Below are 27,439 nucleotides of genomic sequence, written 5' to 3'. Positions count from 1 at the left end.
GGGTTGAATCAATAAGATATCGAGTTTGATTGTATTTTCGTTGAGCGATGGGTGTTGAATTCTTTCTTTTTCTAACCAACACCAGTGGTTACACCCGAACTAAGCTCTTCCTTACTTGTTGTTTTTCGTTTTTACTACTGATACTGTCATTCACTTGGCGCTGTTAGCGAAATTATTGCCATAGTCCGTTGATTATTTACGGTTATAATTGGAGCGTTTAAGAATATTGTCTTTTCTCACCAAATTTTTGGTTTTATTTCCACATACGAATGTGAGCTCAAACATTATTTGAAGGAGGCAATTTTATTTGGTTATAAAATATGAATTGAATTATAAAAATTTTTATACTCTCGCAATATGTTGCTACATTGTATAACAGTTTTTTTCACATAACGGGGAAATGGGATCAAACATTGTCTAAGCAAATACCAATACCAAATGAAATTTGTATCAAACATCAAACAACCCTTCCTATTAATAATAACTTCCTAATTTGAGTTGTTGCAATACTATAAGCATTTCTCAGAAATAAATTAGATACATGCGCGCATCATTATAATGCAATGAAATATTTAATTTCGCCACCAAACACCTTCAATCAGCGCCAATAAATAAGAGAAAGACAGTTCGAAAAGAAACCGAGATATATTGTTACTTAGCTACGAGAAATGCCAACGGAAGCGGCGTACTATAATTGAAAGAGATGAATAAGTTTGCGGAAAGGTTGTGCGAAACTACGAGCAAATCAGCTTAGTTCCATTGAACCCAACAAGTCGAGCAAGTCAATGCCCTGCTTATTCAATATTAACTCTTTAATATGACTTAGTTTTCACGCCACACACATATACTCAGTTTTATACGCACACACATACGCTCAAACTTGTTCATTGTCTATCAACAACTGGTCAAAGAATATAATTGATTTATGTTTCGTAACAATTAAATAACAACTTAACACTTTAATTTGGTCTGCTTTTTTATTGACAACAATAAACTGAACTGCTTTCTACCTTGTACCGTAATTATATATATACGACTACATACACACGCACACATTCGTGCATAAGTAAATATCTGCATATCTGCACATTAATTTATGGTCAGGGGTTATACAATCTCTGCCGCAGAAAGTTCGTAGGAAAAGTGTGATCCAATTTGTTCACAAAAAATTAAAATTCACTATAAACTTGGCTCATTATATATAATTGGACTTGCAAAGCAGTTGACGTGAAATGCCGAGTAAAATCAAAAGCCTCCATTATGCCAGGCATACCATATTTTATATACTCGTATATGTGTGGATATACCATATACAGACATCTACTGTATATTATTATGACACCAATTTTTTTGTAATTTCTTTTAATTTAATTTGTGCTATCATGTTCTCAGCATGCCTAATTGTGTTAAGCTACTCTCTTTGGAGGAGAAATGCTTCATTTACTGCCAAACAGCATTTTAGTAATATCTTAAAATCCACAAATAAGATCTTTGTAGTTTTATCGACACCCATTGAAATAAACACTGCACGGTGCATATTTGACCTAAATCGGATCATTGTAACTATGCTAAATAAAACGTTTAATTTAATATAAACGTAATGGATATCCTTTTACTAGACCTTACATAAGTACCTACTATACAATTTTCAGTACGATTTGCGAATTACAATATAAACGCGCTGTTTAATATAGCTCAGAATATTATGCAAACGTCCACAAGAATATACAAGTAGATTAATTTGGCGTTCTAAGAATTTTGCAAAATTCAGTTCGATATATGAAAAGATCGACATTAATATTTAATTAGCGTCAATATTCCATTGAGACCTAGTACTATTATTTTTAAGAGAATCGTTGTGTTAGTATCCTGGTGGACTTTATTTTGAAGGATAATAGCTAAAGATTTTATAATAAATTAATTTTTTCCGCGAAAATATTTTATGAATAACTAGTATAACCTACATCCGGTGTCCTCCTTATGCTTTACATACAATAAATAATACTTTGGTCAGTTTTACAACTTTCGATTGGCTTTTGAAAACCTAAAACTCTTCTTTACTTCCCGGAAGGCTTTCATCTAGGGGTTACCAGGGAAGATACCCCGTGAATAGGTATCTTATTTTAAGTTTCCCACGAAGTTTGTAAAACCGACGTAGGAGCCCTATAAAGTATATACATTTGTATATGATCAGCGTAACCAGCTGAGTTGATTTAGCCATGTCCGTCTGTATATACGCGAACTAGTCCCTCAATTTTTGATATATCGATCTGAAATTTTAGACAAGTCCTCTTTTCTTCAAGAAGCTGCTCATTAGTCGGAATCGCCAATATCAGACCAGTGTCATACAAACTGACCGATTAAAATCAAGTTCTTGCATGGAAAATTTATTGTTTGACAATATATCTTCACGAAATTTGGCACAGATTACTTCTCAAGGCAACCGTATATCCTCCGAACATATTGTTCCGATCGGAATACTATAACATATAATAGCCATACAAGTTAACAGAAAAAAATCAAGATAAAGATCTCTTTGTACCCATTTATGCTACATCAAATGCACCTGTGAATGGTATTATAGCTTTGGTGTCAAAGTTAACTTTTTTTCTTGTTTTTGCACACATTTCGCAAAATTTTCGGCATTATTTTTTTCAGAGGGGGAGTTCAAAATTTTATATTTTTGTAAAGATTTTATTTTACATGTTTGTCAGAGTGGTAATTATATTTCAAATCTGTCTGGTCTAAACATTTATAGATTTTACAATTTTTTTTATACAGCTTTTTCCAAAAGTTATCATTTTATAATAAAATATTTTTGTTCTTGTTGCTTTTATTTGATCAAAACAAATTTAGTTCTTATACATATTTATAAAACTACATTTAAATTAAAGCTGCATCCATAATTTCATTTAACTGTATAGCACTTATGCAAAACTCTAACAATTTCCAGATAAGCAAAAAATCCTAAAATATATTTCAAAATGAAAACTGAAATTTACTGCAAACTTGTCCTAAGTTGAGTATGTGAAAATCATCTGTCACACACTGCCACAAAAAAAAAGTTAAGTAAAATTATTTAATATCCAAAGAAAATCCATTTTCTTCCACTTTCATTTCCAGCCAATACCGTTACACCAATGAAGCTCGAAGCAGTCGACTACTGTGAGACGCTGAAACCAAGCACGCTCAAACGACCAGGTGCAGTGCGAACGAACGGGCAAGCAAACGAACGAAAGTTTTCAAAATTCTTTCTTTTGTCAGCAGCGAAGTTGTGATGCCCCACATGCGTACGCCGTTGCAGGTATAAGTGTGTGCGCCATTGGTAGGTGTAGTAGCAATATCAGCACAGAGCTAAACAAAGAAATGCTGCTACGCCTAGACAGATTCTTTACTATGGCCATTGCAGCAGTTGCGATTGCGTGCCTTCTCCACCAACAGTTAGCAATTGAACGCGCAGCAGCATCAGCATTTACAGCCATAGACGAATGTGGCACGTGTAGCCCCCGACGGCAATACGAAAATAATACATAAATACATGCTGTATATACACACATTATGTGCTTTGGTAGCACGCTTTGATTACCCACTGATACCAACTTTTGCTTTTCACTTTAACAAACAATAACAACATCAACAACGCTATCGCAATATCATTATATCTTCATAGCTCCAGGTAAATAAATATGTTCATTGATGTATGTATGTATGTATACATATGTGTATATCTCTCAGTGCACATATAAATATGTGCATAAGACTATGAAGGAATGTAAGTATGTATGACATTTTTTGTGTAACATTCGACACGTTAACGGCAGCAATTGCAAATTGCTGTTGTCAGTTTTAGTTGTTACAATTGCTCTTGCCGTTGCTGCTGTTGCTTTTGTTGCTCGCTGTTGTCTATTTATTTATAACCTGTAAGAAAACAAATTACATTTAAACTTTGATTTTTTCAATTTAATTTCATTTCGGTTTTCATTCATTTCAGCTTTCTTATACTCATTGTTGTTATTGTTATTAGCTTATATTGCATTGTTTGTTGTAGCAGTAGCGTTTTTTTTCTATTTTCTGTGTACGGCATTCATGTTTGCGTTTTCATTGTCCATTTCAGCAGTGGTTCAATTAAATCCGTTAAATGTTACACTTTTATTTCTTAAAAATGCTGATACACAACAACAACACACAGAATTATTTATTTACTACATATTTGAGTACAATAAAGCCATATTTTGTTGTGCATCAGAAGAAAACGTACATACATACATATACATATACATGTATGTATATACACTCTTCGCTGGTCTGTTTGGTACAAAGCTATTCGAGTAGTGTAACCTTACGGTGTTTACAATTCATAGTGTCTACTAAGCTTTGTTTGAAGCCTAAGTCAAAGGTATGTTAATAAGTCCATTCTTACATACGTAAATTCATACATACAGATAATCTCTAAATAGTTTTTCATTGTTTGATTGGAATTTCTAGTTTCAATATTATCTTTCAATATCTGAGGTTGTAGTTTACTTTTAGTGTTGAAGTGTGTGCATTTTGATTTCAGTTAAATGTTTCCAAGCGGGAGGAAGAGGGATGAGTTGAAACACCTTTACGACTTTCTTTAGTGGCACGAATATGCAATATTAATTGATAGAATCTCATAAGCAGAGATAATGGCAGCGGAAAGCCTGAGGATAGCTATAATCTTTGAATCGGTAACTTTTTTCTTCATTTTGAATTGTGGTGAAACATTTTACTATGGTGTAAGCAAATTTTACACTTTGTTGCGGAAAATAGAAAATAAAATTTTAACAATTGAGCTTCAAAGTAAATAGACCTAGATAGATCATTTCTGAAAAAAGAAAAACAAGAAAAAACTATATAATACTAATATGTTTAATGTATATATCTCTTAAACCGCTAAAGCTTAAATAACTAAATTTGCTCGTGGCAAATACTTTGGCACTTTTACCGACAACTTAAACATGGGATAATTCGGTTTATAAGCCCGCTCATACTTATAACGGTTTTCTTAAAAACTACTAAAAGTGAGATAAATCAATATCCCAGAGAATTAATTTTACACCCGAATGTATAGTACGAGTGGGTTTTATAGGAGCCCGGCTCAAAATAAAACGATGGGCGGGGCATCGCCCACACTTAAGTGAAAACCCATATCTCGGGACTCGTTCGACCGATTTCAACCAGGCTTGGTAGGTGGAATTATTCTGATATTCATATGTCGCAATCTGAAAACGAATGTATCGGGGGAACCCTTTGCACGAATACTGCCTTTGAAATTTGCCACCTTGTGACCAAAAGTTATTTAAATCAAACTAAAACTACTCAAGCCTCCAGGTACCGAATATGGTGACCCTAGTTCTGATAACGAACTTTTTAACGAAAATATCGGTCAACCTGGGAGATATATTATAAAAATTAAGGGAGAATCCCCTTCTGATAATAGAATGTCTGTGTGCCAAAAATGGGTTGACTCGGATCAATATTTTCTTTAGCCCACATATACCTAATAGAAAAATTTCGGAACCTCCCGTTCACTTCAGTTCAGTCAACATGTGAGTTATTTAAATGATATTGAAAGGGCATGCTTTTTTAATAACGATTTATATTTGTGCATAAAATCTGGTGAAAACTTGCCCTCGTCAAAACATCCGGTTGACTTTATTCCGTATATATTGGGGAAGTTGTTGTTATTGTTGTTGTTGTTGTTGTAGTAGGGGACCGTGGAAACGGATATTGGTGATGTAGTATGTGATGGTTTCGTCGAACAATGAATGTGGAATTCTTTCGCTTAATTTTTAATATAAAGCATCTGAAAGTTTCCCGGATAATTAATGTTGAATTCTTTCGTCACATTTGTATACTCTCGCAACATGTTGCACAGAGTAAAATAGTTTTGTTCAACTAACTGTTTAGTATATCACCTAGAACTAATCGAGATAGATATGGGGTTATACAATATATATTTATAATGTATATACTTGTATATAAATGATCAGGGTGAGAGGGGGAGTCTTTCCGTCCGTGCAAGCGATAACTTGTGTAAAAATTTAGACGCCATTAAACGAAAACCTGTAAAATGTCACAACTAAAAACTGAATTAAGATACAAAACTGTTATTTGGTGCAGGTCTTCGCAATGGCGGGGGTGCACTTGTGGGCTCAACATTTTTAAATTAATTATGATATTAATATTTTCGAATTTCCGGTTGACTTTATATCGCGTCTATAGGTCAATATGTATCGAAATTTCGAAAGAATCTTTTTCTAGTAACAGTTTATGTTCTTGCATGTGATTGTAATTAATGGATGCAATACTTCCTAATTTTATTTAAAATATATGGTATACGAAAATACTGTATATCACTTTACCTTTCGAGAATATAAAATGTTCGGTTACACCCAAACCTAGCCCTTCTTTACTTATTATTAATTGAGAACTTTAGGCACAGTGTTAGTCTTATACGCTACTTGCATTGGGTATAAATTCATATGTATGTACAATATGTATACATTTATATTTTCATACTCAGTTTTGAATGAATCTTTGCAGGATATAGTGTCTTCACCCGACAGTTACACCTTTCCAGGATCTCCACCAGCACGTTTACAAAATTTGTGCAAATGTCATTCTTTCGGCAAAACGAAAATTTACCCACATGAAATTTTAAAATTATTTTTTTTTGAAATGTTGATTTCAAGTTTATTAACTTTTTTTTTATGACATATTATAATTTTTACAATAATTCATGTAAAATTTTATAAAGATATCTTGCCAAATATAAAAGTTTATCATAAGAGGACTTATTTCCGATCGTTCAGTTTGTATGACAACTATATGCTATAGTGCTGAGATATCGGCGGACAAGGATGTGAGAAATATTTCAGATCGATGTCTCAAAAATTGAGGGGCTAGTTCGATTATATACAAGGACAGACAGTCATGGCTAAATCGAGTCAGCTCTCATGATGATCATTTGTATATTTATTTTATAGGATCTCCGGCGTTTCTTCTGTGTCTTACAAACTTCGTTACAAACTTAATATACCCTGTTTAAGGTATAAAAAATTAATAATTGAAATTGGTTTCTTCGTGAATGCATATATGTATTCACATTTATAAGTTGTCTAAATTTTACCAAGTTTTTGAGCCAAGTAAAAGTTTGACGTTCAGGTTCACCACGAAAAATGTCATATTTTCACTTTCCCCTGTCAGAATTTCCATTTGTCAAAATTTTAACTACCACTTAAGCTGGGGTAAACTCTAACGTTTAGGTTCATCTGTCAGAATTTTAAATTTTTTCCCGTTCGGCATCCAGCAATAAAATTTTTTCAGCGCTACGGTATAAAAAAAGGTTATATTTAAGTTTAGACTATGTTGAGCAAAGCAATTTTGACACCTACGATACTAATGTAGCAACTTATTCATTTGGTTTTAGTTTCGCCATGGCGGGTGGTACCAATAATTGTGTATATATACATATTTATCTTAATATTTATCAATTAATGTGTTACTATAAATATCTTCAAAATACAGTAATATAATAGTTTTTTTTATCGGAAATTCTTTCTAATATACATAAAGGTTTTAGTACTTGGGTGTATTAGTTTGACTTTTTAAACTCTGAAAAATCAACTGTAGAGAATTTTAATCGTGTATTCAGCTAGATGAGGTTAAAGTTTTAGGCGTCATCTTTGACAAAATTACGTTAGATCGTCAAAATAGCCATTTAATCCTGTTTGGATCAGTAAATGGTAAGTAGTACAAAAATTATCCCTACGATATAATTACAACAACCAAAGTGATTTACATGCCCTTTTATTTAAATATCGTAATATCACGCGAACCGAATAACAAAAATTATTAGTTAAGTTATTTTTGTGAGATTTGCAAATTATCAGTTTTTGAACTAATCCGCTTCTAAGCTAGCTGTATCACTACACCTTGAACAGGGTATATTAAGTTTGCCAAAAAGTTTGTAACATTTAGAAGAAAATGTCGGAGACCCTATAAAGTATATAAGCATATAAATGATCAGCGTGACAAGTTAAGTCGGTTTAACCATGTCTGACTGCTAGTTTTTGAGATTTCGTTTTAAATTTCGCTCATTTATTATTTCTTTAGAAGAAGCTGTTTATTTGGAACCGCCGATATCGGACCACTATAGGATATAGCTGCTATACAAACTGCTCGATCAAAATCAATATAAAGATCTTCATAAAAGATATTTTTCTTTATTATGTAAACTTAAGTCTACTTGAATTTTGTTTATATCAAACAAAGGGGCTAGAAGAAGCTATCAAAGTGTTTTTCGTTGGATGCAAATCGTTGCCCGGTTTCGTTTTCATATTTAGTTATACATAAAGTTGTTATAAGAAGTGCACATATGAAGTGTATTACAGCTTCGGTTCATCCGAATTTAACGTTTTTTTTTACAGTAAAATCAATTATTTATACACTTTCATTTTTAGTAATTAGTTATTCGATTTCGTCTATTATAACATTAAATACTCAAAAGCTCACTGTGAGCCTCTATTCCACCAAATTGTTCATAGACTGACAAAGATGACATTTGCATCTATTTTAATACAAATCTTTATTATTGCCTTCAAAATCTGCTCCTTTTGAACCAATACAAGCATGCTAATGATTAATCCAATTTTCCATACACTTGTTGTAAGCCTCGATTGGGATGTCCTTCAGTGCCTTTAGCGAATTTTGGTATTTTTGTTTTCGACCCAATTGCAGCGATATTCGTTAGATTTTTGGACAATTTCGACGTCATATTCATTAACCTACATCTTTTGGTCCATTAGGAAGATTTTCAAGCACTGTTGCTTTAACTTTTTGGATGCTACTGTCATTAACAGAGATGGATGAACGACTCGTAGCAGCAAGTTTTCGATGACTTCACGACTTTCATAGAATTCTTTATGCCACTCAAATACTTGTGACTCTTTTGCAATATTTTCAACGATTCCGTAGCCGTGATTCCATTGAATACACAAAATTTCAAGTAATCTCGATTCATTTTCAAAGTTTACTTTTACTTTAAATTTAAATGAACTGTTAAAAGTATTCTGTTATGTGTAATATCACTTTGTATCCCACTTCCATAGTCTCTCTTTCCAAACACGCTACGCAGAGTTCGAAAGAACATCTAATGGTATGGTATATTAACCTAAGAACCTCAAGTCAGTATTAAATAAATTCAAGAGAGTCATAAATTTGTATAAAAACATTTTGCGTCTGTATTTTTGTAGACAGAATTTAAATTTGGATATAAATTATATTGCATTTATTGTTGTTGCTCCTCAATTGATGATTGTACGACTTTATTGCGTAAATCTTACTTCCGACAATTATTGTGTAAAAAGTTTTCGTCTTTAAGCACCAGCAAATCAGTGGAGGCGAACCAGGAGAACTACATGTGCGCGAAGCAATCAACAAATAGATACAAAATAAATTAAAATTATGTTTGGGCGTGACCGACCCTTAAATACCTACTGAACGTTTATATATAATAAGTGGCCTCGGATATTGGTAGTTACTTTCTTATCATACTTATTTCATGTAAGGTATATTTACTTTCAAATATATGTATATATACTCTTGACTGTAATGGGCATAGAGTGAGCAAGGCGGATACCCTTAAAGTATATACATATGTACATATATAAATGATCAGTGCGACGAGCAGAGAGAGTATATTAATATATTCCTGTAGCTTCAATATATCGATTGTATTAATTATTTTGTCTGTCTAGTTAACTTTAAAGTTAATATTCCGTAGACTTCACAACCTTGCCTAATAAAGAACCGACTTTAAGCCTGTTAACCTGTACTTATGTTAAGTTCGAGTTTTGCTTCGAGATAAATTTCAATCAAATATTATTCACCGTTTCGACTGTGGAAACCAAAATCAAAAATATGCTTCTTATTCATGCCCTGCATAAGTGGGTTCAAGCTCTCCCTCATTTATCATGGCGCACACACTTACTGCATACAACGCAGACAACATTAATGAGAAAATTGCGGTACTTACTTGTTTGCTAATGATGTTGATGCATTTTGTGCGATTCCCTGGGATCTGAAACATGAAAGACAAAAGTTTTTTGCAAAGCGAGGAGCAGCAATCAAACGCCAAGCGAAAGGGCTGAGTGGACACAGGACGGTTTACTCACACAGCCGCATGAATTGTCGAAGGAGCATATGTATAGATATGTGTATGTACCACATGTACATACAAATTCCCAAGCTCTTGTCTGCATGTACGAGAATATCTGTACATAAAAAAGCCTCCGCCAAGAACAAACAATAAAGCAAATGTGGCATGTGGTTGAACGCCCACTTGCCATTGAGCGGCTGTAAGCATACCTGACATACAATTGAAACGAAGAAAGCTGCACTTTATGCGATGGGGCAATGAAGACATGGCGTTGCGATCGTTCGTCGGACCAAAAGGAAAGTAGTAGCAGTGGTTGAACGGGTGGAGAACGGCATGCCGATGTTAATCAAGTAAATGTGAATGCGAATACGAAAGCGAACAAGTGGATCTTAAAGTATTTACCGTTATTTAAACAGAGGGTACACATGCGCTAGCATGCGATTGGAAAAGGGAGCAGCATCGAAGGCAACAGCACACATAAGTATAATTCTTGGTAATTGTTCGTTGGCTTGTTTTATCGTTGCTGCTATCATATTTGCCAAAAAATACAAAAAATTACTGAAATGGGTTTTCAAAAAGAGTGGTAAGTTTTCTGTGTGCTTTCGCTTCGACAGTGGTTAGGGGATGAGTTCAGAAATTTTAAAGGAATATCTTATTTGGCTTATAAGTGTTTCCATGTCTATGACTGTTTGAGCACAACAATCAGACAGAAATATTTAGAATATTTTACTAAGCAGCGTCTGACATGATATGACCGGCTAATACTCCGACGAAGAAAAGTAAAGACTTTTAGGGCAGTATTAGCGATGTAGATGCTGTATAAAATATGATTAACGGTCGTTGTTACTCTGGTAGCAAGCTTTTAGTTCAGGCATGGTTTGAAGTGTTGAGAGAACTAGTCCTTTTAACGAGATATTATTGTCATAATTGAGATAAGCTAGCTCAACTTAAAAAATAAATTGTTACAAATATAGAATGCGAATATGTCTAACTTATAAAATTCTACTTGTATATTAACAAGGTTTATTCCAAGATATATCTTGTTAACGAATAAGGCTAGAAGCTTTACAAAAAAAAAAATTGTCAAGGAAATCGACTGGCCGACTGTTGTTTTTCGGTCGGTTTGCACAATTTTCACAATGCAAGAATCATTCAGCGGACTGCCGATTAGACTCAAGGTATATTGATGTATCCATGTTTCATCCATTGTAACAAAAAGATCCGGTACTCGTTCTTATTTGAGCCGTTGGTTTTTAATTCATGTTCAAAAAACGCAGCATTCGACGCGCGTAAGGCTTGATTCAAGAATTTTCGTTCTTTTCTTAACAGAAAATAATATTTTTTCAGACCGCGAATTAACTTTTTCCCATTGCAAACAAAATAGCGACAGGCGCTAGTTAGTTATTAACTGCCTATTGAATTAATGGTAAAATTACAAAATATTGAAGTAATTTAAAAATTGATTATATTAAAATTTCACATTATACTAGTATCTAGAAACCATGCGTAAATGCCCCAAAAACAGTTTAAGTTTGAAAGTAAAAATTTAAAATTACATTTTCTGTTGTTTTTTTTTTTAGAAATTTTTCACACTTTCGCTTCACAGTATCTAGAAGCTGTACTGCTACTGTGTTTCTGTGCCTTCTTCGATCGCCGCTTGCTGCTTTTTGGGTCGATGCGTTTTACTTTCTGCTTTAATTTAATATTTTGAGTGTTCTCGTCCATGCTCTGCGAAAACATTAGCGGTGGTTTCCATTGAACATTAAGGTTGTCGCCTGTTTACATTGTATTTGTGCGTGTATTGAAATTTACAACTACTTGTTGCAGATGTAAATTATTTGGAGCATTCCATTTCAGGGAAATAGTTATGCCACAAGTCATTATGTGGCAGTAATAGACTTGGATGAATTGAGTTGCATTCATTTTCTATACAACTGAGAAAAGTGAAATATATCGATACTCACTTCGAGAAATGTGGATTAAACATTAATTAGTAACATGGCATTTATTTATAATGGATGAAATTGTAGCCGTCTTCATAAATTTTATATGTTAAAAAAAGCAACAAAGTTAGTCAAGTTAAGCTATTTAATATTATAGCATATAATACAGGGACAGCTCAGCAAAGTGGTGCAACTGCTTATTATTCCATTTCTATTTAATTAACCCGCTAACTTTACCACTGTTCAAGATTTAACAAATTGGAAACCGCTGTTGAAAAAGAAAATTTTTGTTACTTATTGAGTAAGATTAACAATTCTACAAAATTTGATTTCTTTTTGAAAATGAGTGACGCTAATTTAGAAGATCTTCGTAAAGATAGGATTTTAGGTCCAATTTGGCACCTTTAAACATCTCATTTATTTGTGTATGGAAGCATTTTTTTGAAACCAGTGTACAAGGCAAGTTTAAATATTAGTAGCATTTCTAAAAGAGCACGAAGTGAATTCAGATATTTTGAAGTTAGACATCACCTACAAAAAACACGTGTATAAATTTCACAGCTGGCTGTCGCGAGCTTATAATCGAGACAGTGCAACGTCAATGATGATAAAATTGTTTCACATTGCATTCGCATACAGCATATTTCCCAGATCTCGACCCCAGTGACTATTTCCTGTCCTCATACCTTAAGAAAATCATCCTGGAAAGATGTTGAGCTACGTTGAAGTGATAGTCGATGAGTTGGACATATTTTCCGGATCTGGTCTCCTGTGACTTTTTCCTGTTCTAAGGTATAACCTCTAGAAAGAAATTGAGCGTTAAGAAGTAATCAAATATGTCTTTTATGATATCGGAAAATTGAAAGACTGCTATAACCAGTGTATCGCTTTCCAGAATTGATAAAAAAATGCGTGGTTTTTTTAGAACCCTATGAATTTTTGAGGCCACTTGTTATATATAATATTGTGTTTAAATGAGCTAAGCCTTCCCCTTGTAGTAGTAGAAACAATATAGGCACACCCTAGTAAAATGCGAACACTACTCCCAATCACACCATGCACGACCATATTACAGAGGATATCACCACAGAAGATACCACCACACACGATGACATCACCAAATAACAAAAAGGACGAGATCATGGCCCCCACCGCATTTGCTTAAAGACAATCAATTTGTCAACCTATTTCGACTATTCTACAATCTGACGCGCTACAACATCTTTCCTTTCGTCAAAGATTCGGAGAGCCACATGATTTTATTTAGAACCGTCCCGCACGCGATGAGGCTCCATTCAGCGACTCCCATTTCGATAATTTATTATATAATATAAATTTATATATTTTGGATTTTTTTGTGTAATATTGTACTAATTAAATTCGAAACACAAACTCAGTTGTGCAACAAAATAAACGCGAAGTTTTAGTTTTTTTAGGGGTGATCCCTAATATATTGGGTACAAAGTTATTCATATTGAATTGTTCACACCTCTATTGTATACTTTTTTTAAACTATGAGGGTTCAATTAAAAGAAAAAATCAGCCGCTTTGAAAGTTCTTGATGTTGCTTTTATATTTAACTTGTTGGAATATGCTGCATTATTATACTCTTAAAAGGGTATACTATGTTTACCACGAAGCTTGTTGCACGCAGAGGGAAACGTCTGTGACCCTACAAAATAAATATATAAATGGTCAGCTTGACGAGCTGAGACGATTTAGCCATTTCCGTCTGTTTATATATACGCGAATTTAGTCCTCAGTTCTTAAGATATCGATCTGAAATTTTTCATACGGACCACTATAGCATATAACTGTCATATAAACTAAGGAATCAAAATAAAGTTCTTTTATAGAAAACTTTTTTGGTAATAAGTTATCTTCACAAAATTTGGCATTAGTCTGAGGCAACGTTATAATCTCCGAAAAATATGTTCAAATCGGGCTGCCATACAAACTGAACGTTTAAAGAAACGTACTTTTTTATTTGTGAGGTATCATAGCTTCAGTGCAATCGAAATTAATGTTTTTTCTTATTATATATAAATTTGTAACATTAAAATTAAATTCCAACCGATATTACCGTTAGTAACAAAACCAAAGAGTACGGTAATATTAAGCGGTCTTCAGGCTCAGAACTTCGTTCGTTGCATTTCTGATTACGAATCGTTATATAATATTAAGACATCAATTCATAGGAATTGAATTTTATACTACAAGTAAATTTATCAAAATATTTAAATTTAAGCGGTGACAGTGCCTGTAGTTCATATGTATGTACAAACAGGTATGTACATATGTAATAATTTTTTAAGTTAAAAATATCATTTTCTTAATAAGAGCTCTTTCAAGAAGACTCACATTGATGTTCTAACGCATGTAGAAATAGTATTATAACAATATGTGTGTAAATATGTAGATATATGCAAATTCTAGCATATATATATGTACATACATGTGCAATACTGAGCAAACGTAATACGGTATGATTTAAAACTACTCGAGGCTCACTGTGACTAAGTGGCGGCGTCGATGAAGTTAAAGATTTGAAGAAGTGCTGTCGCCGAAAGAGCGGAAAATGAAGCTCCACATTTAAATATACATATGTATATGTATACAATCGTAAGCATATATGCACGATGGTATGTCTGTAACTATATGTATGTGAAATTACAAATCTCAATGTGTTCTGAATGTACCTGCTCATAATTGTTGTTGTAGCATGCAATTTTTATTACTTTAAATCTGCGAAGTTAAGGATGCAGTGAAAATACATTTCAAACGTGTTTTGCATATTTACTTGTTTATCTTGGCGGCTGTTGATTTCAAAGCTTCTTTCAATAGAGACGAGATCAGCAGCAGCAAAACATAGCGGTAAGTGGCGAGTTCACATGCATTACATACGCACATACTTGTATGTAAATGATATGCGCTTGTGCCTCAGTCAAAAAGCAGGCATCTATATTCTCGTGTGCTCATGCGCTTTGTGAATTTCTGAGTTCGGCTGCACTTGCTTGGCAAATTAAGCGAACGCGGAGGAACTTGCCATCGCAACGCTCCGAGCCAACGTAGACGATCAAACTAAGCCAACAGCAAAAAGCTAACAGGTAACAGCTAGCAACTAACCAACGGCCGAAGCAGCAACAACAGTAAAATCGGCCGCAGCAACTATTAACAGCAACACCAATCGCAAAACCAACAGCAGAAAGAGCAGCAACAGTAGCAGCAGCAACTATTTTCTTGCGATTTGACTTAATATACTCTCTGTGTGCTTGCTGCTGTTTCTTCATACACTGCAGCGTTTGCTGATCGATATTTTACTTCCTTCACTACCTCGATCGGATCTCACATTAATATGTATGTGTGTATGTACATATACAAATATATATGTACCTTAAAATGAGATTTGAATTTTTAAATCTGATAATAAGAAAAAATAGAAAACTGCAAGACGGTGGACCTGCCCGTTACAATTAAGAGCTTATACTTGACTTGACTTTTTTAGAGGTGTCTATAAACCAATTTTATAGAGTTCCAAGCAAGAAAATATTCTCTTTTTTTTAACCCACCCTAATGTACCAGTGTGCGCTGGTATCTCATTGTAACTTCTCCGCTTTTCTTTCTTTCTCTACGCTTTTGACTTACTTTTTTGCGTACGCTTCCAAGTCTTTCTTCGCTTTCTGTGATATCGACTTGTTCCAGGCGCAGCTGTGGTCGCTACTACTGCTTTTCTTCGTTCTCAGCATTGCTGTCGCAGTTTGTTTCGCTGTCGGCGTCGCTTTGAACTTTAACGAGCTGCGCGCTCGTGAGTGAGTGGTGAGTGCAGCGTTGACGGCCGCTACGACCATGACTTTGGCTTTGACTCTGAAACTGACTCTGGCTCCGGCTCTGGTTATGTCTCTTGACTGTGACTGTGAATCTGATTCGAGTGCCGCCGTCGTCGTTGGCTTGCTGTTTCGCTAGGCTTTTACAGTGCTCAGCACAACTGTTGTTGCCTCTTTATTGTTACTCAGCGCTGGTGTTTCTTTTTTATTTACTCGATGAATTGTTGAGTTTCGCTTTGCTGTTGTTTTTGCCGCTGCCGCTATTGCCACCGCTTAGTGGACTGCTGATTTGCCGCCGTCATGTTGTGGCATCTTCTTCAGCCAACTAGCTATCCACCCAGCCAGCCAGCGAGCCGACAGTCTTCAGCTCCAACAAAGCCGTTCTTAAATCCGTTGATGGTTGGCTCTTCTTCAGTTTGTTGCTGACCATCATATCGGTCGGACGTGTTAACGCATTGGGACATTTTCAAGTATGTTTGTAACGTGCACGCACATCTAGATGACTTGAAAAAAAAAGAAGAAAATTAAATATTTCTATTGAAATTTCGCAACATTTTCATTTGGAAATATTTTGACTGTAGCGAATCTTTTTATTTAAATTTGAGCTAGATCGTTTACACTAATATAAAAAATATTTCAGAAATTTATGCGATTTGTGTTTGAAAGTAAACTTTCTGAAAAAGTGAAATTTGTGCGAATTTTTTTGTGCGAATTAAAAAACACGGTTTTGAAATTTAAAAGTGATCTTTGCAATTGAAAAATTACACTGAAAACGCTTACGAGGTTCGTGTACAGAAAGACCGACAGCAGTTTTGCGTGCCGTAAGTTTTAAGCATTTTGTGGATCAATGTGTTATTGAAATAATTTCACTAAAAGTTAAGACCTAATTTTAAAATGAACGAACGAACATATAATACTGCAAGTATTCCGCTGATAAAGAATTCGATATGGCTTTAAAGAAACCAAGGATAATAGCAAAAAAACAAAATATTTTAGTATATGTATTGGCAGCAGGACGAAAGAAAAGAGGAAACAATTTATGAATACTCAAATAAATGCAAAATACAATTTTTAAAATGAAAAAAATTGTATCAATTCTGTAGTTTTGGATGATTGTTGGATTGATTTTGAAAGAAACTTTAATTTCTGGTATTTTGCACAAATGACAAGGACATTAGTATCGTAAAACTGGATGTATGTATGTATGACAAAACAAACTTGCAAAGAGAGAGTGAAGTATAATTATATGTCTATATAATTTGGGGAAATAAAAAAGTTACTTTTTAGAAAATCTCTACTGTGATAACTCTTGCTAAAAAAATATATATATGTTGGAACTCAACGCAGAAATAAGAAAAAAGTATCTATCTATTCAACATAAAGAATAAAAACAAAGTTTTCAAAATTGTAGGTATTGAAACTTGAATTAATAAATTTAACAGAAGAGTGCATATACTTCTTAAATGAAAAGTAATTTTCAATGCAGAATTACCAATTCGAAGTTGATATAATTAATAAATTATTGGTACTAAATATACGTTTGAACTAAGTAAAAAAAATATTATATAATTTTATCACATTATAGAAATTTTGTCAAGATATCTAAATTTTTACTAAAATTATCGCTGCACAAACGGAAGGACAGACGGTTACCCGGATTTCAACTCGCCTCGTCTTCTTGATCATATAAAAATATTCATATATTTTACTTATAAAAACAAATTTTACTAAAGTAGGTTTCTACGTAAGCATAGTTTAATTTGAAGTTTTAAAGCTGCAAGCCTCTAGTCATGATTCGAAAAGTGGGTGATATTAGATTGTCTCTCGAATCCTTAGAATAAAATGTGTCTGGTATGAACATATCAACACAGAATTATTTCACCTCCATATGTTGATCAATGATGTGTTGGCGCACTATTTCGATTGGAATACTTTTATACTTTGACCTGGGTAGTCTAAGTTTGTCACGTAGGTTGTTAATTTTTTGTTTGATAAATAAATGATGAGCGCGACGAGCTGAGTCGATTTAGCCACATCCGTCTGTCATTATATACGCGAACTAGTCTTAGTTTTTGAGATATCGATCTGAAATTTTGCACACGTCCTTTTCTTCCCAAAAACCTGCTCAGTTGTCGGAACCGCCGATATCGCAAGACTATATCATAAGCTGCCATACAAACTAACCGATTAAAATCAATATCTTGTATTGAAAATTTATAGTTTGACAATATATCTTTACGAATTTTGTCATCAATTATTCCTCAAAGCAACACTTTAACTTCCGAACGAATTCTTTAGATCGGACTACTATAGCATATAGCTGCCATGCAAAGTGAGCGATCAAAATCAAGAAAGAGACCTTTTAATTCCCTCTTATGCTATAGTAAGTGCGAAAACTCCACTTCGATATTATATCGTTTTCATAATTTAGTAAACCTCTTTCAATTTGTGGCACTCAAAATGCTATATCCAACGAATCCTTATCACAGTTACTCACCTCATATCGTCAAAAAGTAATTTTTAGAAAATTTTCCGATATAATAAAACATCCCGTAGAAGAAAGAAGTAGGTTCTAATAGCATTATTGCATTCTTCAGTAGCCGAGGTGGGCAATTTGCAACAATTCACTGCGACAAAAAACTGAAGTATACTTTTTTTATATATTTACTTATATCTTTTATTTTTTTTATATATTTTTGTAAATGTAGCTAATTAAAAACATATCTCACAAATACAAATGTTTATCAGTGTTAAGTCATAAATATGTATGTGCGCATGCGCACCTTTGACTGCAGACATAATTCAAGAATCGTTAACACTCGTCATTTCACCTTACACGTTTTGGCCCACAACTGCAATGTGCAGATTTTCGTTTTAATTTTCGTCTCTTACCAACTAAATATGCGCATTTCCTCAGAATAGCATGCGAATGGAGCGGATGAGTTGCCTTTGTGGCGAAGCACAAGGTATCTTGCCGCCACAGCGCCAGTGCAAGGCATGCAGAACTGTATTTAGTAAAACCTCTATGTATAGTGCAGCTGAAATATGTATGTACAAGTGTATGAGTGGCTGCAAAATCCACTTTTGGAAAGTGGTTAAACCAGCTACATATAGACATATGGTATATGCATGTGTATACATGCCTATGCTACTGCCAGTGCGGCTGTCACTATGTTTGTCAGTTAGTTTCTCGAGTATTGCGGTTCTTTGCCAAGGGTCAGATGCCACAACCACCACTATCGCCAATAAGGCGCTAATATGTGTGTCGTTTGAGGTTCCGTTGAAAGTGCTGGTGGCTATGCTTGGCCAATTGGTTGACTAGCTGACTGGCTGGCAGACTGTTTGACTTGTTGAATGACTAGTTGGTAATTTTATATCTTTACAATTTGTTTTTGTTTTTGGCATAAATATACCGCTAGTATAAGTAGAGTATTTTATTGTTATAGAAATTAGTTAGAAAATTGACAGCCAGATACATGGGATTTATATCTAAACTGCAATATTTATGGCATTATATACATACATACGCCTCGGAATGCCACTTCCAGGCAGCAAATTTAGACGCATCAAAAATATATTACATTGCCACCAACAATGAGAGAATGCAATAACTAACCACACTGCAAGCCATTGCCAAGGTAGCCGCTTGGGATGTTGCACATGAGCAGCGTCATTGCCATATTGGCCACCTAACGGTGTTGAAAATCACATATACCACTCCAAAAATACTGGCTGGCAGCACATAAGTAAGGAAATTTAGCTCTTAGTCGATGTTGTGCTTTTTACTTAGTCAGCCGTAAAGTCGGGTCAGTCAGTTAGTCAGCCATACACCAGCTCCTAGAATACTTGTGTGTATAAGTGGACAGTTGGCGGGCTGGTGAACTTGCTGGCAATTCATTAAATTCTATTTGTTGAGCTTCCTAAGCAACGAACAATCATGTAAGGAAACGAGCAACCTATCGACTACATAAGCATTTCCCCAACCAGTTACTCGCTGGCCATCAACTCATGTAAAATCCACCTTTTCTATCAGCTTATTTGTGCAACACGCCGTTTGCACTCGACGATTTGTCTGTCGCTTTGCCATTTTGCTTGGGTGACTCGCCAGTCTAAGTGCATGCATAGATGTGCATACATACAAACTTTGGTGCGAGTATGCGAATTTCGCTGGCTTACCTTTGTCTTCCTGCAATTGCCTTACATTCAAAACTTAGTTTAAGTGCTAAACTGTGAGCGTATACCGCGGGTGAGTTCACAAAACACGGCAGCACTCCATTTGATCTGTCCACCTACCTACTCAGTATGGATATTCGTTTGCTTAGCTGTTATACTATTTGTGGCTTATGCACCCTTCGCGCCACTGACCATTCGCCAAGCGTAAAGCGCACTTTCGTACTGCCACTCCAACTCTTCGCAGCATTCATTTTAGCACGAATATTCGAGTGTCTATGTGTGGTGGCAAGCATTGCAATTCATCGATCTGTCAGTTCGTCTGGTCATTACTTTGGTCATAAGACATTCCTCGCATTCTACGCCGTTGATTTGCATTCGTGGTACTTGTGTTGCTGCGCCGTTGTTCCAGCGGTGGTGCTTTTTGACAGCTTCCATTAAAATATTTTCTGCAGTCGACTCACGGGGAGCGACACGACAACAAGAAAATAACCAAATGATTGCCCGTTGCTGTCTGCGGTTTTCCTGTAGACAAAGACACTTCTTGAATATGCAAATGCAACAAAAAGGTGTATGTATTGTATATTTGTATTGTATATATGTAATTCAACTTCGAAAAAAATATCGCAGTTTTCGTATTTATGATATATGTAATTGTAATTGCATATCAAATTAATTATTATCATAAATGATCACATGTTCAATATGTGGCACAGAGAGTAATAGCAGGAAAGGATTCTCTCCAAATTATAATTATATATCTCACACATTGACCGATATTATCGATAAAAAGTTCGCAATATGAACAGGGGTCCACATAATCGGTACCTAGGGCCTTGAACAGTTTTGGCTCGATTTGGACATTTTTTAGTCACAAGGTGACATACTTCGTTTTTATTTCGTTATATTAATTGGTGCTTTATTTGTACACTGAATTGTGAAAGAATCAGATGGAATTTAAAATTGTGTTATATTGGAAATGGGCGTGGATTTAGTTCGATTTGCCCATTTTCACATAAGACAGGAATATCAGAATAATGTTATGAACCGTATGTATTTGGTTAAAATCGGTCGAACAGGTCCCGAGATATGTGATTACACCTAAAAGTGGGCGTTGACACCCTCATCGCTCAATTTTTATACCGGCTCTTAAAAAGCCCTCTTGTGTCATCTGTGTGGGAGGGATATTCACCAGATTTCACCTTTTTTCACACTATCGTAAGAAGGGTTGAATACATTTGTGCTGTGCAAATTTGAGTGATATAGCTTTATTGATTTGGAAGATACATATATATAAAAGAAACTTATTAGGGGAGGAGCCACGCCCACTTTTTACAGATTTTCAAATCAGAAGTGCCCCTTCTTAATGTGAATCGTTGGTCCGATGGGCCTATCTCTACTAGTTTTTACTTTCTTGCCAAGGAATATGTGTACCAAGTTTCATCACGATATCTTAATTTTTAATCAGCTTGCACGGATTTCAAGTCGTCTCGTCATCCTGATCATTTATATATACATCACTTTATATCTATCTTGATTAGTTTTAGGTGAAACAAACAACCGTTAGGTGAACGCAACTATTTATACTCTGTAGCAGCATGTTGCGTAGGCGCCAATATATTTGAGTACTTGTGATTTTTTCCTGCTCTCTCAATTCTCAAATGCATACAAACTCTCTTTTCATTGGTGTAATAAGTCGTTTACATGTTTTTTATTGCCAAATACAGCTTTCGAAGAAACTACATATGTAAAATTTATAATTCTACAATTGTTATAACATTTGATAAAATCAATTGAAATTATTATAATTAATTTTATTCAAATGAAAATTTCAACACATCCGCCTTAGAACTGTTGACTTACCGAGTGGCAATTATTTCATAAAATTTGTTCATTTACTCTGACTTTTCTACTTAAAAAAAAAAAAATAACGGCATTAGCGTTGCCGTTGCATAAAACATATTAGTTTGAGGAAGTATCCATGTGGTACTGCCTTGCAAACACTCTATGACTGACAATGTTGACATGATATTTGCAATTTTTTATAATTTCGTTTTAATTTCGTTTATAGTAAAATTGTAGCATGAATAACAAACAATATAAAAACTGAACCAAATTTTTGCAGTGCTGGTAAAATTTTTTTGAAATTATGATTATGTAAATATTTATAACTACCAATGCAATGTAATTTGTAATGTAAACGCTTTAAATACTTCTAATCTCTATCGAAAAAGAATACAACTAAAAATTTTAATATTTTTAAAATGTGTTTGTTTGTTAAAAATTAGCTGCATACACTTTCCAACTTCCAACTTTCTACTGTTACTGTTACCACAAACGAAGCGTTTTTGTCTGCTTTCTTTCTTCCAAAACAAAAAAAAATAAATACAAATACAAAATTTGTGAGTGACTTGCAGCAATTCATTGACTAACTTGCAACATATTTCAAGCAAATAATTAAAATAGTACTTTTTCACTTTTTAACGGAATTTCGTTTATTGCTGCTTCTGCTTTGGTCTTCAATTAGTTTAGCTTTTGCCAATAGCTATACATTTCCACACATACAAAAAAGTAATAAAAAGAGCTATGTTTATATAAGTGCCACAATTTGCTATAGTACAAGTGCTTTCCAAATTATACGATATTATAAGAAAGTCATTTATGCGAAAAGGTATATATAAATGATTTTTTAAGGGCATTTAACTTGATTTGACCTATGATCTATCAATGAACTCTTAAAATTTTTGGAGTTGCTTCTACTTTTATTAACATTGAAGACACACGCTTGTATAAATAGAAATGGTGCTTTTTTGCAAGTAATTTAAATTCCTCTCTCACTGAGCACTTGGGATTACTCGTGTGCAACTTTCTTTAATTGGAAATTATGACGAACGTGAGGTGGTGTGTTATCTAAAGTAAAGATTTTGTAAGAAAATAATGAAATTGCAAAAAACGCGATTTTGTAATTAATTTCAATATCGATTTATAAAAATATATATAACATAATATTATCATGTTAACATATACAATATTAAGTGAAGCAAAATCTTAATAATTAAATTATCTGTTAGGACGAAGGTGTTCTCTTTATAGTTGTCAACCTTTAAATTTCAAAAAGCACCAACAAACCGTTTTTTGACGAAAAAAACATTTAACGTGGAAATCAATAACTATATCTATAATAATAAAAATCACTCTAACACTGTTATTTCATCTTATTGCATATCTATGAGTTTAAAAAAGCCACTATATTTTTATCGTATTAAATAGTATTGCTTCAGGTTCGTTGCTTAAGTCTTTTGTTTACCAGAATATGCCATGTCAGCCTGAAATAAACCCATTAAGCTAGCCATGAAGTTTGTAACACCCAGAAAAAACTTCGGAGAGGATATATAAATGAACTGATCAGCATTAAAAGCTGAGTCGATTTAGCCATGTCTGTCTGTCTGTCTAACCGTCCGGATGTCTATATATACGCGCACTAGCCCTTCAGTTTTTGAGGTATTGATCGATGAAATTTTACACATGTGCTTTTTTCCCCAAGAAGCTGCTCATTTATTGGAAGTGCCGATATGGGAACACTATAGCATATAGCTGCCATACAAACTGAACGATCGGAATCAAGATCTTGTATGGAAAACTTTTTTATAAAAGAGCTAAGTTTAAAATTTTTAACACTTATGATTATGAAATATGTTCCTGCATTACTAAGAATATATGTACATTATGCATTATCTGCCCGATGGTCAGAATAACTGTAACCGAAAGCATAAATTGTATGCACTGAACTTAAATCCAGCAGATAAGTTTAGCCCTATGTGTGGAAACATGAGGTGAATTCAATAAAAACATATTTTATGAACGATCTCCAGTTTGATTTTATCTTTATCAGCTTATTCATTTACCCCAATAGGATATATATTTATAAGAGATACATACGTAGTATCGCTAGGTACCAAATATTGAATCGCATAGCAACTAAAAACCAAATTTTCAACATTTAATTTTCCATGAATTGTACTACTTTACAATATTCCTGAAGTCCAGGGCCTCGTTGTCATTACGTAAATCTTTGGCAAAATTAAAAAGGTAGGTAGGTTACACTATCACCACATAAGTAAAAATCGCGACTAGAAAAATGGCAAAGTCTATGGGTATGCCATATAAACATAAATCAAAAAAAGTACCGAAATTAGATACAAAAATATTTCACAAATTTCTAATTGCTTACAATTTCGATTATTTAAAATTTAACATGCATTTAATTATACAGAGAAATTCATACGATGATTAGAACGTAACAACATTTCTACAAACACACATAAATATAAACTTGAGTGTATGTAGCGTTGTATAATCAAGTAACGGTAACACACGCGCACATAAATATATATATAATATTATATACATACAAATTTATGTTAGTGTTTTCCTATAATTCGCTTAAGAAGTACTTAGTCACAGAAGAAAAATCAAGTTAAATTAAAACGTGTTTTGTTGTACTTTTCTTTAATTTTCACTGCACGAAACAAATTAAAATCAAACGGCTTGTAACTATAAAACATAATTTAAAAGCTTTGGTACAAGCATAACTACAGACTCACAGATAAAAATGTGCATATATGTTGAGGAATATTGTAAAAATTTGTTTACAAAAAGCCTTTTGTCTTTTGTCTTCCAGAAGTATTTTCACAAAGTTCACAGCAGATGGAAGTGCAAATAAGAGTGCAAGGCGAAAGAGCCGGTGGAATAGTGCGGTGAGAGCTGTTGTGCGGCGAGCGCGATCGCGCAGCCAGAGAGACGCAACCAACATTTCACTGCACTTCGTTACGGTACGCCTTTCACTTGAAAGTGGAAATTTTCACATGCAGACTATCAGTGTGCCACATTGGCCACCAGGCGCAGGCGCATTCGCCCGGGTGACTATTACAGTTTAACTGCCTAATTGAGTAACTAACAGGCAACTGCAGCGTAGCACAAGCTGATTGGTTTGTGCACTGACTGACCGACTGACTGACTGTATTTCGAACTGTATATATACATATATGTATACAAACACATACGCTTATATGCATGTGGCTGTTTGTGGCAGTGGAAGCGGATTGACAGCTGTACAGCAATGTGATCGGCTTGACCTCGCGTGGGTTAGGCTAATCGAAAGAAATGTGTCAACTAGTTGGCTAAGATGATAAGCGCAGTGTAACGGCATGTAAAATAGAGTAGCGTAAATAAATCTGGAATATTAGTGGCAAAATGCAATTTCCAGCACATTTACTCGAAACTTAATTAAGCTATAAAGATGTTGTCTGTGGCAGTTGCTTAGTTGGTACAGGGCATACGGTCACTTGTCTACTAACTTTCAGTCCCGAATATATGTATATATTTGTAAATATATGTATATAGTTACATATATGCTTAACTGTGTTAGCCTTTGGTTGCTGTTCTCACCTTTTGGGCGGGTAATAAAAGTCGCAATTTCAGTTTATTGCTCTGACCGAAACTAGTGTGCTCCAAATACCGCAGTAACTATAAAAAGTTGTGGTCACAAGACACCATCAAGTCATGGTCGGTGTTGAAGTTTTGTACGTCGTAGTAACTAAGAGACATAAACAATGAGTCTACTAAAAAAAGTAAAATTATTTTTTAAATAGAAAACAAAATCGTAATTCATAAAAAGTTGAACAAATGAGAAACGAGTTGAGAAAGTCAAGCGGGAATGATAATAACAACATAAAATACTAGCGAGACGAGTTGTCCGGTTAGCTGATGTTTAAGCTTCTATAAACACATACTCAATCATATACTCGTATATGTAGGTGCTGGCTTTCAGCTCATCACTGCTGTTCAAACGGTTTGAAAACCTAAACGGATATTTCAATGAAAATGCTTTGGCGGGAAAATTTTAAGCCTCAAATATGCATTTACACTCACAAAATCTAAAAAAACTGAATAAATCAATTGAGATGGTCGGTCCCATTGACGATAAAACACGACAACGTTTCCTTAAAAATTTTGTAATAAAAACAAAAAAAATACATTTAAAATATTTGTTTGCGTGTTTTTGAATTGAGAATTGCCTTTTTTATTTTAAACCATAATTGAAAATGTCTTACTTCATGTTGATGAAAATGTGTAAAAAGATTCTAATCCCAAATATATAATTAAGAATTCTTTATATAATATATTTCTTACCTTAATTTTTATTTACAACTTAATATTTTGTTTACTTTCCGATATACTATTCTAATTTTCCTTCATCCTTATCAACGAAACGTCGAAAAAGATTTGTTTGTGTGTGTTAAGGGATTCCGTTTCTTTCGAATAAAAATTATTAAAGTAGAAATAGTTTCGAATTTATGCGGTTAGCAAAACCTAGAAAAATTTGAATCGAGTTCGTTCCTTAAGTCTTTTGTTTAAATATGGAAATTGTGGTTTTCACTTAGAGAAAACGAGAAGGTGGCCTGCTGTGTGGAATAATTAAAAGAATAGTAGTTAATAAAAAACCAGGTCATAACATATAATTCAGATAAAATTGCAAAATTTAAAGAAACCATAAGCGCTTTTCAAATTTTTAAAATGTTCTCAATAAAATTGTCTGCTTTGCATAATTGAATAGACCTTTATGACCTTTAGTTAAAAAAAAATGATTTTAACAAGAAACCCAGCAGTTCTTTCTTTACGAAAATATACATATATACAAGAATATGCCACGCGTGTACCCTTTTGGGAGTTATTTTAAAAGCTCACAGCTGAAAAATCATTTCTAGCGTTCACCATCCAATGTCGACAGTTAATTAACTTGTTTGACTTATAGATCTTTTTAGATGATTTACTGTCTTCAGAAAAGACTGCAAATAATTGGCAATATAAAGGGTGTGCCATTTGACATTTAACTTGCTTCTTTCATTTACATTTTCAATTTGGCATTTTTTGCATTACTCAGCAACCTGCGCTTGCTCCTTTTGTCCCAAATACAAAACTAATTTCTTTGTGCGGAAAGCACTCTGCCGCGGCACTTTTGTAGTTATAAGCTTTTCTCAGCGTTTTCATTGCATTTAACAACGTTTTTTCTTGTAAATTATTTTATTTACTCGCTAAAAAAGAAAACAACATTTATAGCAAGACAAACTTTTTAAACGTACCGCTACGGTTCAGCTGAGTTCACTTCAGGTGAAGTTCATGTGAAAGCACTCAGCTGCATGTATGACCGTCTCTTTAATATGGATACATGTGTAGATTCGAACACAAACACATGTGCATTCATTCATTAAAGTGTGCAAACCTCTGACTAAAATGATAATATTTTTTTTATATGTATG

General features: G+C 34.0%; 1 protein-coding gene across 1 annotated transcript in view; it reads left to right on the top strand.

The window, feature by feature from the left end:
* The first annotated feature begins 16,362 nt into the window (after positions 1–16,362).
* The window catches only part of ImpE1 (Ecdysone-inducible gene E1), a 49,281-nt gene continuing 38,204 nt past the window's right edge, over positions 16,363–27,439 (top strand). The window contains exon 1 of the mRNA XM_014233872.3: positions 16,363–16,771. The gene's annotated coding sequence lies outside the window, so the exon portion shown is untranslated. The remainder of the gene's footprint in view (positions 16,772–27,439) is intronic.

Source organism: Bactrocera oleae, chromosome 6, assembly GCF_042242935.1.
Source record: "Bactrocera oleae isolate idBacOlea1 chromosome 6, idBacOlea1, whole genome shotgun sequence".
NCBI classification, from domain to species: Eukaryota; Metazoa; Arthropoda; class Insecta; order Diptera; family Tephritidae; genus Bactrocera; species Bactrocera oleae.
Note: the sequence above shows the minus strand (reverse complement) of the source record. Positions and strands in the feature narration are given on the sequence as shown.